This window comes from Aristolochia californica, unplaced genomic scaffold (assembly GCF_029961685.1).
Source record: "Aristolochia californica isolate CCGP_79_NKW_82.1479 unplaced genomic scaffold, dmAriCali1.0.hap1 SCAF_8, whole genome shotgun sequence".
Taxonomy (NCBI): domain Eukaryota; kingdom Viridiplantae; phylum Streptophyta; class Magnoliopsida; order Piperales; family Aristolochiaceae; genus Aristolochia; species Aristolochia californica.
The window spans coordinates 27726324-27737726 of NW_027182279.1; positions in this window are offsets into that span (position 1 = coordinate 27726324).

Here is an 11403-nt window from a genome sequence, read left to right on the forward strand (position 1 = left end):
GAATTAACCCGCTTTTTCTTTGGCCAGACCAGCTCAAACGGCGTTTACTAGATCGCTGGTTTAGACGAATCGAGGCGCAGGGTAAGAAGTCTGTGTGTTTTTTTTCTCCCTCATTATTTGGGTTTTTATCGACCTCGCGACTCTGCAACTTTGCTGCTGTCTTCTCGTCGATGGCGGTTAGGGCGATAGTATCTCGTTTCCCGACAGATCCCGATGCACAGGAAGCCTCCGGCCTTCCTTGGGGAGTCACCGTTTCCCCATTTTCTCCAGTTGACGATCTTGGTAACCCCCCTGTTTCCGGGTCCAACGGTAACCTTGTTCCTCGCTGCGATTAGGGCGACAGTATCTCGTTTCCCGACCGATCCCGATGCACAGGAAACCTCCGGCCTTCCTTGGGGAGTCACCGTTTCCCCATTTTCTCCGGTTGACGAGCTTGGTAACCCCCCTGTTTCCGGGTCCAATGGTAACCTTGTTCCTTGCTGTGATAATTGCTGGGCTTATTTCAATTCCTACTGCGAGCTTGAACAATGGGCTGGGACTTGTTCTCTCTGTGGCACTCTTAATGGGTTAACGTCGGAAACAATCGCTCGTTACTCTCAACCGGAGTTATGTGCAGAGATGTGCTCTTCCTTCATAGATCTCGAGCTACCTGGTAGAGTTCCATTTTATTATAATTGAACCCAAGTTTTACTAGATCATTTAGCTGTGAGAATTTAAGTCTAATAGCGTTTGATCTTACCAGATGACGGCGAGGAAGCTGTGAAGGCTCGGCCGGTTTATGTTGCAGCAGTGGATCTTGCATGTAAGATCCTATAGTCTTTGTGATGATACCCTTCATTTCATATGTGAACTTTGCTACATTTTATCGTTATCGATGTTACTACTGCATTTTGCTTTTTTTCGAAAGTGTTTATTAGTACCTTATATAGAGTTTGTATTTCCTAGATCGAGGTGTAAGTGTTGTAGGGGTGTCTTCTTTTGTTACTGTTAAATGTTTAACCATGGTTTACTGATAAGATGGCTCATGTATTGAGGTGATTATGTTGCTATGTTTGTATGTGTTTTCCTTGTCGAATCTGCCTTGACTTGTACAATGGTACTAGTTATGCACTCGATGTATCTGAGTATTCAAATATTTTAATTGTATCATGTAAAATTTTTTATGGTAAACAGCGTTGGCAGGATTACATATTTATCCAGCCAAGATAAATGACGAATTCTTGATTCCCACTTTGGAGTGTTGTGTCCAGATGGAGTAATGGTAACTTATGCAATTGATGAAACTAGTTCAGTCAAGCTGCATTATGTCCAATCATTTCCTGTATTACGTTACCTGTTAGGAGCCAAATGTTGCCTGAAGATTTATTGGGAGAAAAGATAATTGGCATTCTTCTTTTTTCTTTTTGGGTGTCATCAAGCATTAACAAATGGCTACTTCATTAAAGATATTGTTCATGTTTCAGGAACATTGTATAGTTCAATCACTTTGAATGCTCATCCACTAAATATTTATGACCCTACATCCATTATGGTATTGCATTACAGTTCTTCCAGCCTTTTTTATTTTTTCTAAATGGATCATAGTAAGCAAAACTTTCTAAAATATGTGTCAAAAGCCCATCTAAAAGTTGTTTGTGTCTGTGATGCAAAAGCAAGATGATGAGGGTAATCTTGTGTTCATGGTTATCATTCATGGATATTACATGGAGGCGGAATTATAATCATAAATCTTGTCTTCTACAAGTTCAACATGATGAGTTGGCATGAGGCTCAAAACTGTATTAATTATTTTGCACATTTATTAGTGATATAAAAATTTTAAGTTCTCAACATGCTCTATCCCTTACATTGTGCTAGAATTCACTTACTAGTTTTTTGTTGTACTTCTGAACATAAATGCAGCATCTGAGGAGTTTTTGGAGTTGATCAAAAGTGCGCTACTGGCTGCTTTAGAAGGTGGGCAATTGTTTATCTCAGTATTGGCCTTCATAAGGTGATCAATATTTTAGAAAATCACCCTCAGCTTTTCACACATTTGTGGTTGCATTGGTAATTATTATTCTTGTTTATGATAATGTTTTAATACCAATTACCTTTTACATTTGCAGCACTTGGGCCGGGTTCTCTGTTTGGGCTTGTTACATTCAGTCATAAGATAGGCTTATACGATGTGCAAGGACCCATACCAGTTGTCAAAAAATGTCTTTATTCCCCCCAGATACAGATGCTTCATTGCCCTTTGAGCTTGAAGATGCCATGCCATTGTTTTCTTTCTTGGCTCCTGTATGTTTATGATGGACAATGTCAACATACCCTTGACTTCAAATTGTTAAAAAAAAAAGAATCTCTACCAACACTACAATCAATTGGAAAATGGATTTTAGTGAAGGTTTGGTTCATTCTCCAACAGGTAGATACTTGCAAAGACCGAATAGTTGCAGCCTTGGAAACACTGAAACCTACAACTTCATGGGAAAGAACTATAGCTGCTGGACAAGGACTTGATGGTATATTATTAGGTGGTAGAGGTTTTGGAGCTGCAATGGAGGCTCTAATTAACTACCTTGGATCAGAATACGGAAATACATTTGCACTGGGTATGGTAAAGTCCAATTCTTACTTCCCTGTGCTTCTTTTACATTATCATGGACCAAAATAAATTAACATATGTTTCTTTTATAGTCATCTTTGTTCTAACTATTTAGTGATGTTTGTTGAAAATCAAGTAAATGCATATTACCTGTAAATGGATTTACAGAATGACATTTTGTTTCTTAGGAAGTGGTCTTGAATTGCAAAGCCTCCATCCTTGGATGAGAAAAGGCTTCTGATTCCCATTGAGGATGGAGCAGTGCTATGAGGAAATTTCGGTTAATCTTTCAACTTATTGACATCTGGTGGCACCAGATTTAGATCATCAAACATTCTTGCAGTTACTGCCACCAAAGTGTGTCATCCATGTTTGATGTCTTCCTCTTTTCCATGCACAAGATATATCTGGTTCTGTTTTCCTTATGGGTAGACTTATTCTTTCAACTAAAATCTATCATTAATTTTTTTCTAATAAAATCTTTTTCATTATTGAAAAAATGGCCTGTACCCCTTATTGCTGGATGCTCTCTCTTTAAAAAAGTTGAGTGTTTTCATTGTTCTTTTCCCATTGATGTTCATTAGTCATATGCATGCAACTTATTGTGAGATAAATCTGGAGAGTCATTCCTTGTTTTTCTATTCGTATTTTTTAAGATTTCTCCTTTGAATCTAGGATTGTCTTTATCCCTCACTATGAAAAGTATATGTTCATTCTATTAATTATGTCTTGTGAAACCATAATGGCTGGAAATGAGCTAAATGTTGCCAAATGTGCACTGCTTCCTGAGCAGACACCCTTCTACAAAGAACTGGTAAATTGCCTTATGCCTATATAAACCCAAGTGCTGAAATGGTTGAGTTTTGTAGAATCTACAGATCTTTGGAAAAATAACCCATGATGACTTTGCACAGGCAGCTGTTGCTGTTCAATCGGGGGTTTGTGTGGACATATTTGCTGTTACCAATGAATATACAGACTTAGCTTCATTAAAATTCCTTAGCATTGAGAGTGGCGGCTCACTGTTTCTGTACTCTAATACTGATGACTCTACACTTCCTCAGGACATGTAAGTTGATTTGCTTATATCCATCATTTTGAGAAATCATACTTTTTTTTTTTTTTTTTTTTTTGTGAATGAATGTGGAAACACTTTTTTTGAATGATTAAAGAATGACATTTTTTTTGAAATGATGTAGAATGACATTAACTGTTCATCTGCATTCAAGAGTAAAATTCACTCTTAATCACTCAGAAAATATTTTTTTCATAGGGATCATTTTTTTTTTAAATCTATTTTGGTGAGACGATTTGGCTTGCTCATTCATTCATGGGGTGCCATACTGTGAAAAGATCATGCTTGTAATGTTAGAGCTTAGGTGTTGCATGGTTTCAGTTATGCAGTGGAAAGTTGAATTTACTTTTACCTGTGTCAGCCTAGTTGCGTCCTTGGGATAACCCACACTAGTCAGCCTCCCTTGCATACAAATAGTTGGCACACAATAAACATTTTCTCATATACACAAATCTGTCTACATACAAGATATTCGAGCGCTCCTTTGAGTCTCTATGTCAATGTCTGATTGATTGGCACTCATCCAGCCCCCCTATATATAGTTGGGGAAATTGCTGGCCACATGCCCCTTCGAATGGTCATGTGGTTCTTGGCGCATGCCTCCTCATGTACAACCGCCCCAGGTAACACCCCATGGCCCACGTGACTAGAAACCGTTTAGGAACCATTATAAGCAGAATTTTGATGGTAGCGCCTTTGGGAACCCGGGTTTGGATGATTTTGGCGGGGTGATTTTTTATCCGGGCGGCATTGCCTTACTCTCTTACTGTGGCCCTCTCGGAATTGCTGACTCGGCCATTGCTGAGCTCTCTGGTCTCCTTCACGGCTTGTGTATTTTTAAGGATAGCTTTAGTGGTCTCCTTATCATGGAGGGAGACTCCAAGGTCGTCATCGGATGGTGCTCCACCTCATCCTTCTCCCCGTGGCGTCACTGGCAGATTTTTCTTGATATTTTGGATATTGTATCCACCATTTCTTGTACTTCATCTCATATACTTAGATCAGCCATTTCGGTTACTGATTTGTGTGCTTAGGTCCCCCCTTCAATCTCTTATTGTTAGGGGAGGTCTCCCTTGATGTATCTTCCCTTTCTTTGAAATAAGTTTATCATCATTAAAAAAAAAGTTGGCTGCCACTAATCTGACTTGCCTCCATGCCTTGGTGTTCAGGCACTAGTCCGTATGTGCCCAGCCTATACGTGCAGTGCCTAGGGGTGGCATCGAGTCGAGTCGAGCTGAGTTTGAATCTACATATGTTCAAGCTGGGCTTGATTTAAATACTTCGAACTCAAGCTAGAGCCGAGCCCAGCCTTAAGTTTAAAATTGGAATTGAGCTTGAGCAGGGTTCAAGCTCCAACCTACATTTAAAACTTTGCATAAAATACAAGTCAAATAAATTGTGCATAAAATTATGCATAAATTTTACTTGAAATTGGGCGTGACCTTTGTACATAAACTCTGCATAAAATTGTCTATAAACTCTACATAAAATTGTTTATAAACACTGCATAATATTATGCCAATGTGACTTGTATAAAAACATGACCTGTATACAAAATGTGACTTTTATATACATTTCCCACTCTCTTGAGCCTAGCCAAACTCAAACCTATATATGTTCGAGCTTTGCTTGATTTGAATACTTTTAACTTGAGTTCGAGCTCAAGCTTAGTTTTGAGTCTAAAATTGGAATCGAGCTCAAGCCCAAGAATTTTAACCAAATTTGAGCTCAAGCTCGAGTCGGGTTTGAACTTTAACCTACATTTAAAACTTTCCATAAAATACATATTTAATATTAAGTTCAAAGAATTCTAAAAGTATGGAAAACAAATAGAGATAATCTTGCATATTAGAGTTATTAAGAAACGAAATATGACTAGATCTATAACTCATAAAGGATGTCAAAATAATTTGTATTGCATAAATTCTGTACTACATTGCATGGAGAGAATAAGGATGAAGGAGATCAAATGGGAGAAATGAGCTTACCTATGGCTGACATGTATTCTGTGACTTTCGTCTGCAATGCCCAGGTCAACAATGTCTAAATACGGTTGTGCGATGAAGAGATTGAAAGCGCTGAAGATGGAACATGGCGGAAATAGGTTGAGGAAGGACTGAAATACGAAACTTCCGTAAAAATCTGAGCATGCATATTACTAGTGGTTGGTAATATGCATGCTCTCTTTTCTTTTCTTTTCCATTTTCCTTGTGCATCCAAACATGAGAAACCACATTTCTCTTTTTTTCTCTCTTATTTTTCATGGGCATCCAAACAAGAGAATCGATCTTTTAGTCCCATTCCTCTTCTTGGGTAAATCTTCCTCAAAGTCCGTCATTTTTGAATAACTGGTGCGCCCAACACTGTCAATAATACCATACGGTTTGACATTGTGCATAGCCCCTTTAGGGAAAAACCTCGCGGAAGGGAGCCAGTTCTGGTTATGAAAAAGCTGAGTCTCATCCCAGTCCGACCACAGATCGTAGCCTCCAGAAAACTGAGACCTGTTAGCCAAAGCCTTCAACTGCTCGTCGGCTTTGATGGAAAAGGGAGTTGGGGCTCGCTCAAGCTCCGACACTGCGGCTCTAAGTTCTGCCCTCTGTTTCATTTCGTAAATCTGACACTCCCGGCAAAGACAGGCCTTTACGAGTTGTTTGGCTTTTGTGGCCTGCATCCGCTTCCACTGTCATTTCGAGACTCCGCCGAGGTAGGTACAAGGCCTCCCACCCAGTTTGTCACGAGGTCAGATGAGCCTAAACTCACTTAGGCTAGCGGAACTCCAACTCCCGTGATGGCCTACCTTCAATTCGTCAAAGGTAGTACAGCCTCTCACCCCTTAGATCAACGTTGCAAACTCCTTCCTCTCAAATGAAGCACTAGCAATGAAAAGATAGAAAGACAATGGAATAGGAAGAGAAAGTAACCTTGTATTAATACTAAAGAAGAATACAAGGAGTAGCCGTCCAAGTTGGAAGGCCGACACTCTACAAAAACTCTCCCTCTCGTCTATGCTGAATAAATCTACAAGGGTTGAATGCCTTGGTATTTATAGGCTTCAATCCCTCCCTTCTCTCATGCTTCCGTCCAATGAGAGCAGAGATCCTCCCTTATCAAATCTCCTTAATTTGATCCTCCATTCAAATCCCTTGATTTTCTCCTTTTTCTTAAAATTCATTTTACCATTGTTATTTTCCTTAGACACTTTGTTAGCCGAATCATTCTTTCTCTCATATTCGGTTAACTTTTCAGCAGTAGATAAAGCTGAAGCTAATGTCTTTACTTCCCGTCTTCTCAATTCTTGCTCAGCCCATGGGAAGTAAAGACATTAGCTTCAGCTTTATCTACTGTTGAAAAGTTAACCGAATATGAGAGAAAGAATTATTCGGCTAACAAAGTGCCTAAGAAAAATAACAATGGTATAACGAATTTTAAGAAGAAGGAGAAAGGGGAGAAGAAGTCATGGGCAAAGGACACCAAGGCTAGGCCGGAAGAGAAGAAACGAGGGGCAAACAGAAAAAGAAGGTCCATTGTTTCATATGCGAGGGATTGTCTTAGAAAGAGGTATACAATCCTAAATTGGAAATTATGGCCCGAAAAATAGAAAACTGTGTGGCAGAAATAACTCTTCTCAAACATAGATTAGATACAATAGAAAAAGATTCTTATGATGGTATCACTGTAGGATTAGAAGAACCAGAAACTTCCTGCGTATGTAACCAAGATAAATCTATTTCCAGTATCCTTGTTAGAGCAAAGATTATTTTCCCTAACAAACAATCCCTCGTGTTAGATGCTTTAGTAGATTCCGGCTGTACCAAATGTATTATCCATAGAAGACTAGTTCCTCTTCAGTTCCTTATGAAAACCAATAAAAAAGTGTTTAGCCAACAGGTAGATGGTACCTTTCACCCATATACAACCTATTTTGATGAAGGCAAAATCCAGTTCTTTACCAATTGTTCAACTTTTTCGAGATCTTATCCTTTACCTTTAACATGGGTAAGAGATCTCAAACTTAAAGTAGACTTTATTTTAGGTCTGAATTTTATTCTTCATAACAATGGTTCTCTTTACTCCTTGTTTGCAATGTCCTTTTTACAACTATCTTTAGAATTAAGGTTTTGTCTTTTAGGGCAAGTGTTGGCTAAGTGTTCTGTCTGACAGAACATTAAAAGACAGAAGCGTTTTAGGAACTACCTTCTCGAAGTTTTTACAACTATCTTTTCCTTCTCTTACGATTGCTTTCATGCTTATACTTTTCATAATATTAGGCATCGTTCTTGTTACCTTAATACTTACTGCTTTTATTGTGTGTTGAGTATTTTCGTTTTTGTTCGTATTTACTACTTTATTTTAAGACGTTATTACAGAAAGGTATATAAGGCTGGAAACTACTAGGTGAGGGCTAAGCCCTGACAAACGCCTCTGCCTCAGTTGAGCCAAGCGTTGCTCTCGGTTGTCACAACACCGCTGTTCCTTTTTATGTATATTTAGTTAATTAATAAGATAATAAAACAGTTTTTGAGATTTGTTTTGCGAATATTACCTATATATTACTTATACTTAGGATTATTATATAATACCATAAAAGATTATTGTGCAATATCATAGGAACTTATAGCTACATATTGTTCTTGGTAATAATAGCATTAGAATTATTTGGATATTTTATATTTCTCCCATAATGGGTAGATAATCTTTTAGCCTCTGATATATTCTTATTCCTTAATATTTTAACCAGAATCATAGATAGTACCTTAGATACATGATTTTTATCTTTATAGCTTTAACAATAGTCTTTTGTAATTTAGTTATTTTTATTTTTGTCTATTTTACCTTATCTTTATATTCATACAGAAGATTTGTAGAGACTCCTAGCCAAATATTTATACCTAAAAGACAAGTAATTAGAAGAACCCCAAATAATTCACCTCTAAATACTCCAGATTAAAGCAGATTATAGTAGTACCCCTCCGAATTGGTATCTACAGGGAGGGAGGGAGGGAGGGAGGCTAAGTGTTCTGACAGAACATTAAAGACAAAAGCGTTTTAGGAACTTCCTTCTGGCTAAGTGTTCTGACAGAACATTAAAATACAGAAGCGTTTTAGGAACTACCTTCTGGATGTTTTTACAACTATCTTTTCCTTCTCTTACGATTGCTTTCATGCTTATACTATTAATAATATTAGACATCGTTCTTCTTACCTTAATACTTACAACTTTTATTGTGTGTTGAGTATTTTCGTTTTTGTTCATATTTAATACTTTATTTTCAGACGTTATTACAGAAAGGTATATAAGGCTGGAAGCTACCTATATATTACTTATAGCATTAGAATTATTTGGATATTTTATATTTCTCCCAGAACAAGTAGATAATCTTTTAGCCTCTGATATAATTTTATTCCTTAATATTTTGGCCTGAATCATAGATAGAACCTTAGATACATGATTTTTATCTTTATAGCTTTAACAATAGTCTTCTATAATTTAGTTATCTTTATTTTTATTAGTTTTACCTTATCTTTATATTCATACAGAAGATTTGTAAAGACTCCTAGGCAAATATTTATACCTAGAAGACATGTAATTAGAAGAACCCCAAATAAATCACCTCTAAATACTCCAGATTAAAGCCGATTAATGTAGTACCCCTCGGGAGGGAAAGAGGAAGGGAGGCTAAGTGTTCTGTCTCACAGAACATTAAAAGACAAAAGCGTTTTAGGAACTACCTTCTGGAAGTTTTTACAACTATCTTTTCCTTCTCTTACGATTGCTTTAATGCTTATACTTTTCATAATATTAGGCATCGTTCTTGTTACCTTAATACTTACTGGTTTTCTTGTGTGTTGAGTATTTTTCGTTTTTGTTCATATTTACTACTTTATTTTAAGACGTTATTACAGAAAGGTATATAAGGCTGGAAACTACTAGGTGAGAGCTAAACCCTAACAAACGCCTATGCCTCAGTTGACCCAAGCATTGCTCTTGGTTGTCACAACGCCGCTGTACCTTTTTATGTATATTTGGTTAATTAATAAGATAATAAAACAGTTTTTGAGATTTGTTTTGCGAATATTACCAATATATTACTTATACTTAGGATTATTATATAATACCTTAAGAGATTATTGTGCAATATCATAGGAACTTATAGCTACATATTATTCTTGGTAATAATAGCATTAGAATTATTTGGATATTTTATATTTCTCCCAGAACAATTAGATAATCTTTTAGCCTCTCATATATTCTTATTCCTTAATATTTTTGCCAGAATCATAGATAGAACCTTAGATACATGATTTTTATCTTTATAGCTTTAACAATAGTCTTCTGTAATTTAGTTATCTTTAGTTTTGTCTGTTTTACCTTATCTTTATATTCATACAGAAGATTTGTAGAGACTCCAAGGCAAATATTTATACCTAAAGGACAATTAGAAGAACCCCAAATAATTCACCTCTAAATACTCCAGATTAAAGCAAATTAAAGTAGTACCCCTCCGAATTGTTATCTAGAGGGAGGGAGGGAGGGAGGCTAAGTGTTCTGACAGAACATTAAAAGACAGAAGCGTTTTAGGAACTACCTTCTGGAAGTTTTTACAACTATCTTTTCCTTCTCTTCCGATTTCTTTCATGCTTATACTTTTCATAATATTAGGCATCGTTCTTGTTACCTTAATACTTACTGCTTTTATTGTGTGTTGAGTATTTTCGTTTTTGTTCATATTTACTTCTTTATTTTAAGACGTTATTACAAAACGGTATATAAGGCTGGAAACTACTGGGTGAGGGCTATGCCCTGACAAACGCCTCTGCCTCAGTTGAGCCAAGCGTTGCTCTTGGTTGTCACAACACCGTTGTACCTTTTTATGTATATTTGGTTAATTAATAAGATAATAAAACATTTTTTGAGATTTGTTTTGCGAATATTACCTATATATTATTTATACGTAGGATTATTATATAATACCTTAAGAGATTGTTGTGCAATATTATAGGAACTTATAGCTACATATTGTTCTTGGTAATAATAGCATTAGAATTATTTGGATATTTTATATTTCTCCCAGAACAATTAGATAATCTTTTAGCCTCTGATATATTCTTATTCCTTAATATTTTAGCCTGAATCATAGATAGAACCTTAGATAGATGATTTTTATCTTTATAGCTCTACCAGTAGTCTTCTGTAATTTAGTTATCTTTAGTTTTGTCTTTTTTACCTTATCTTTTTATTCATACAGAAGATTTGTAGAGGCTCCATGGCAAATATTTATACCTAGAACACAAGTAATTAGACGAACCCCAAATAATACACCTCTAAATACTTCAGATTAAAGCGGATTAAAGTAGTAGCCCACGGGAGGGAGGGAGGGAGGGAGGGAGGCTAAGTGTTCTGTCTGACAGAACAATAGAAGACAGAAGCGTTTTAGGAACTACCTTCTGGAAGTTTTTACAACTATCTTTTCCTTCTCTTACAATTGATTTCATGCTTATACTTTTCATAATATTAGGGACAGAACATTAAAAGACAGAAGCGTTTTAGGAACTACCTTCTGGAAGTTTTTACAACTATCTTTTCCTTCTCTTATGATTGCTTTCATGCTTATACTTTTCATAATATTAGGCATCGTTCATGTTACCTTAATACTTACTGCTTTTATTTTGTGTTGAGTATTTTCGTTTTTGTTCATATTTACTACTTTATTTTAAGTCGTTATTACAGAAAGGT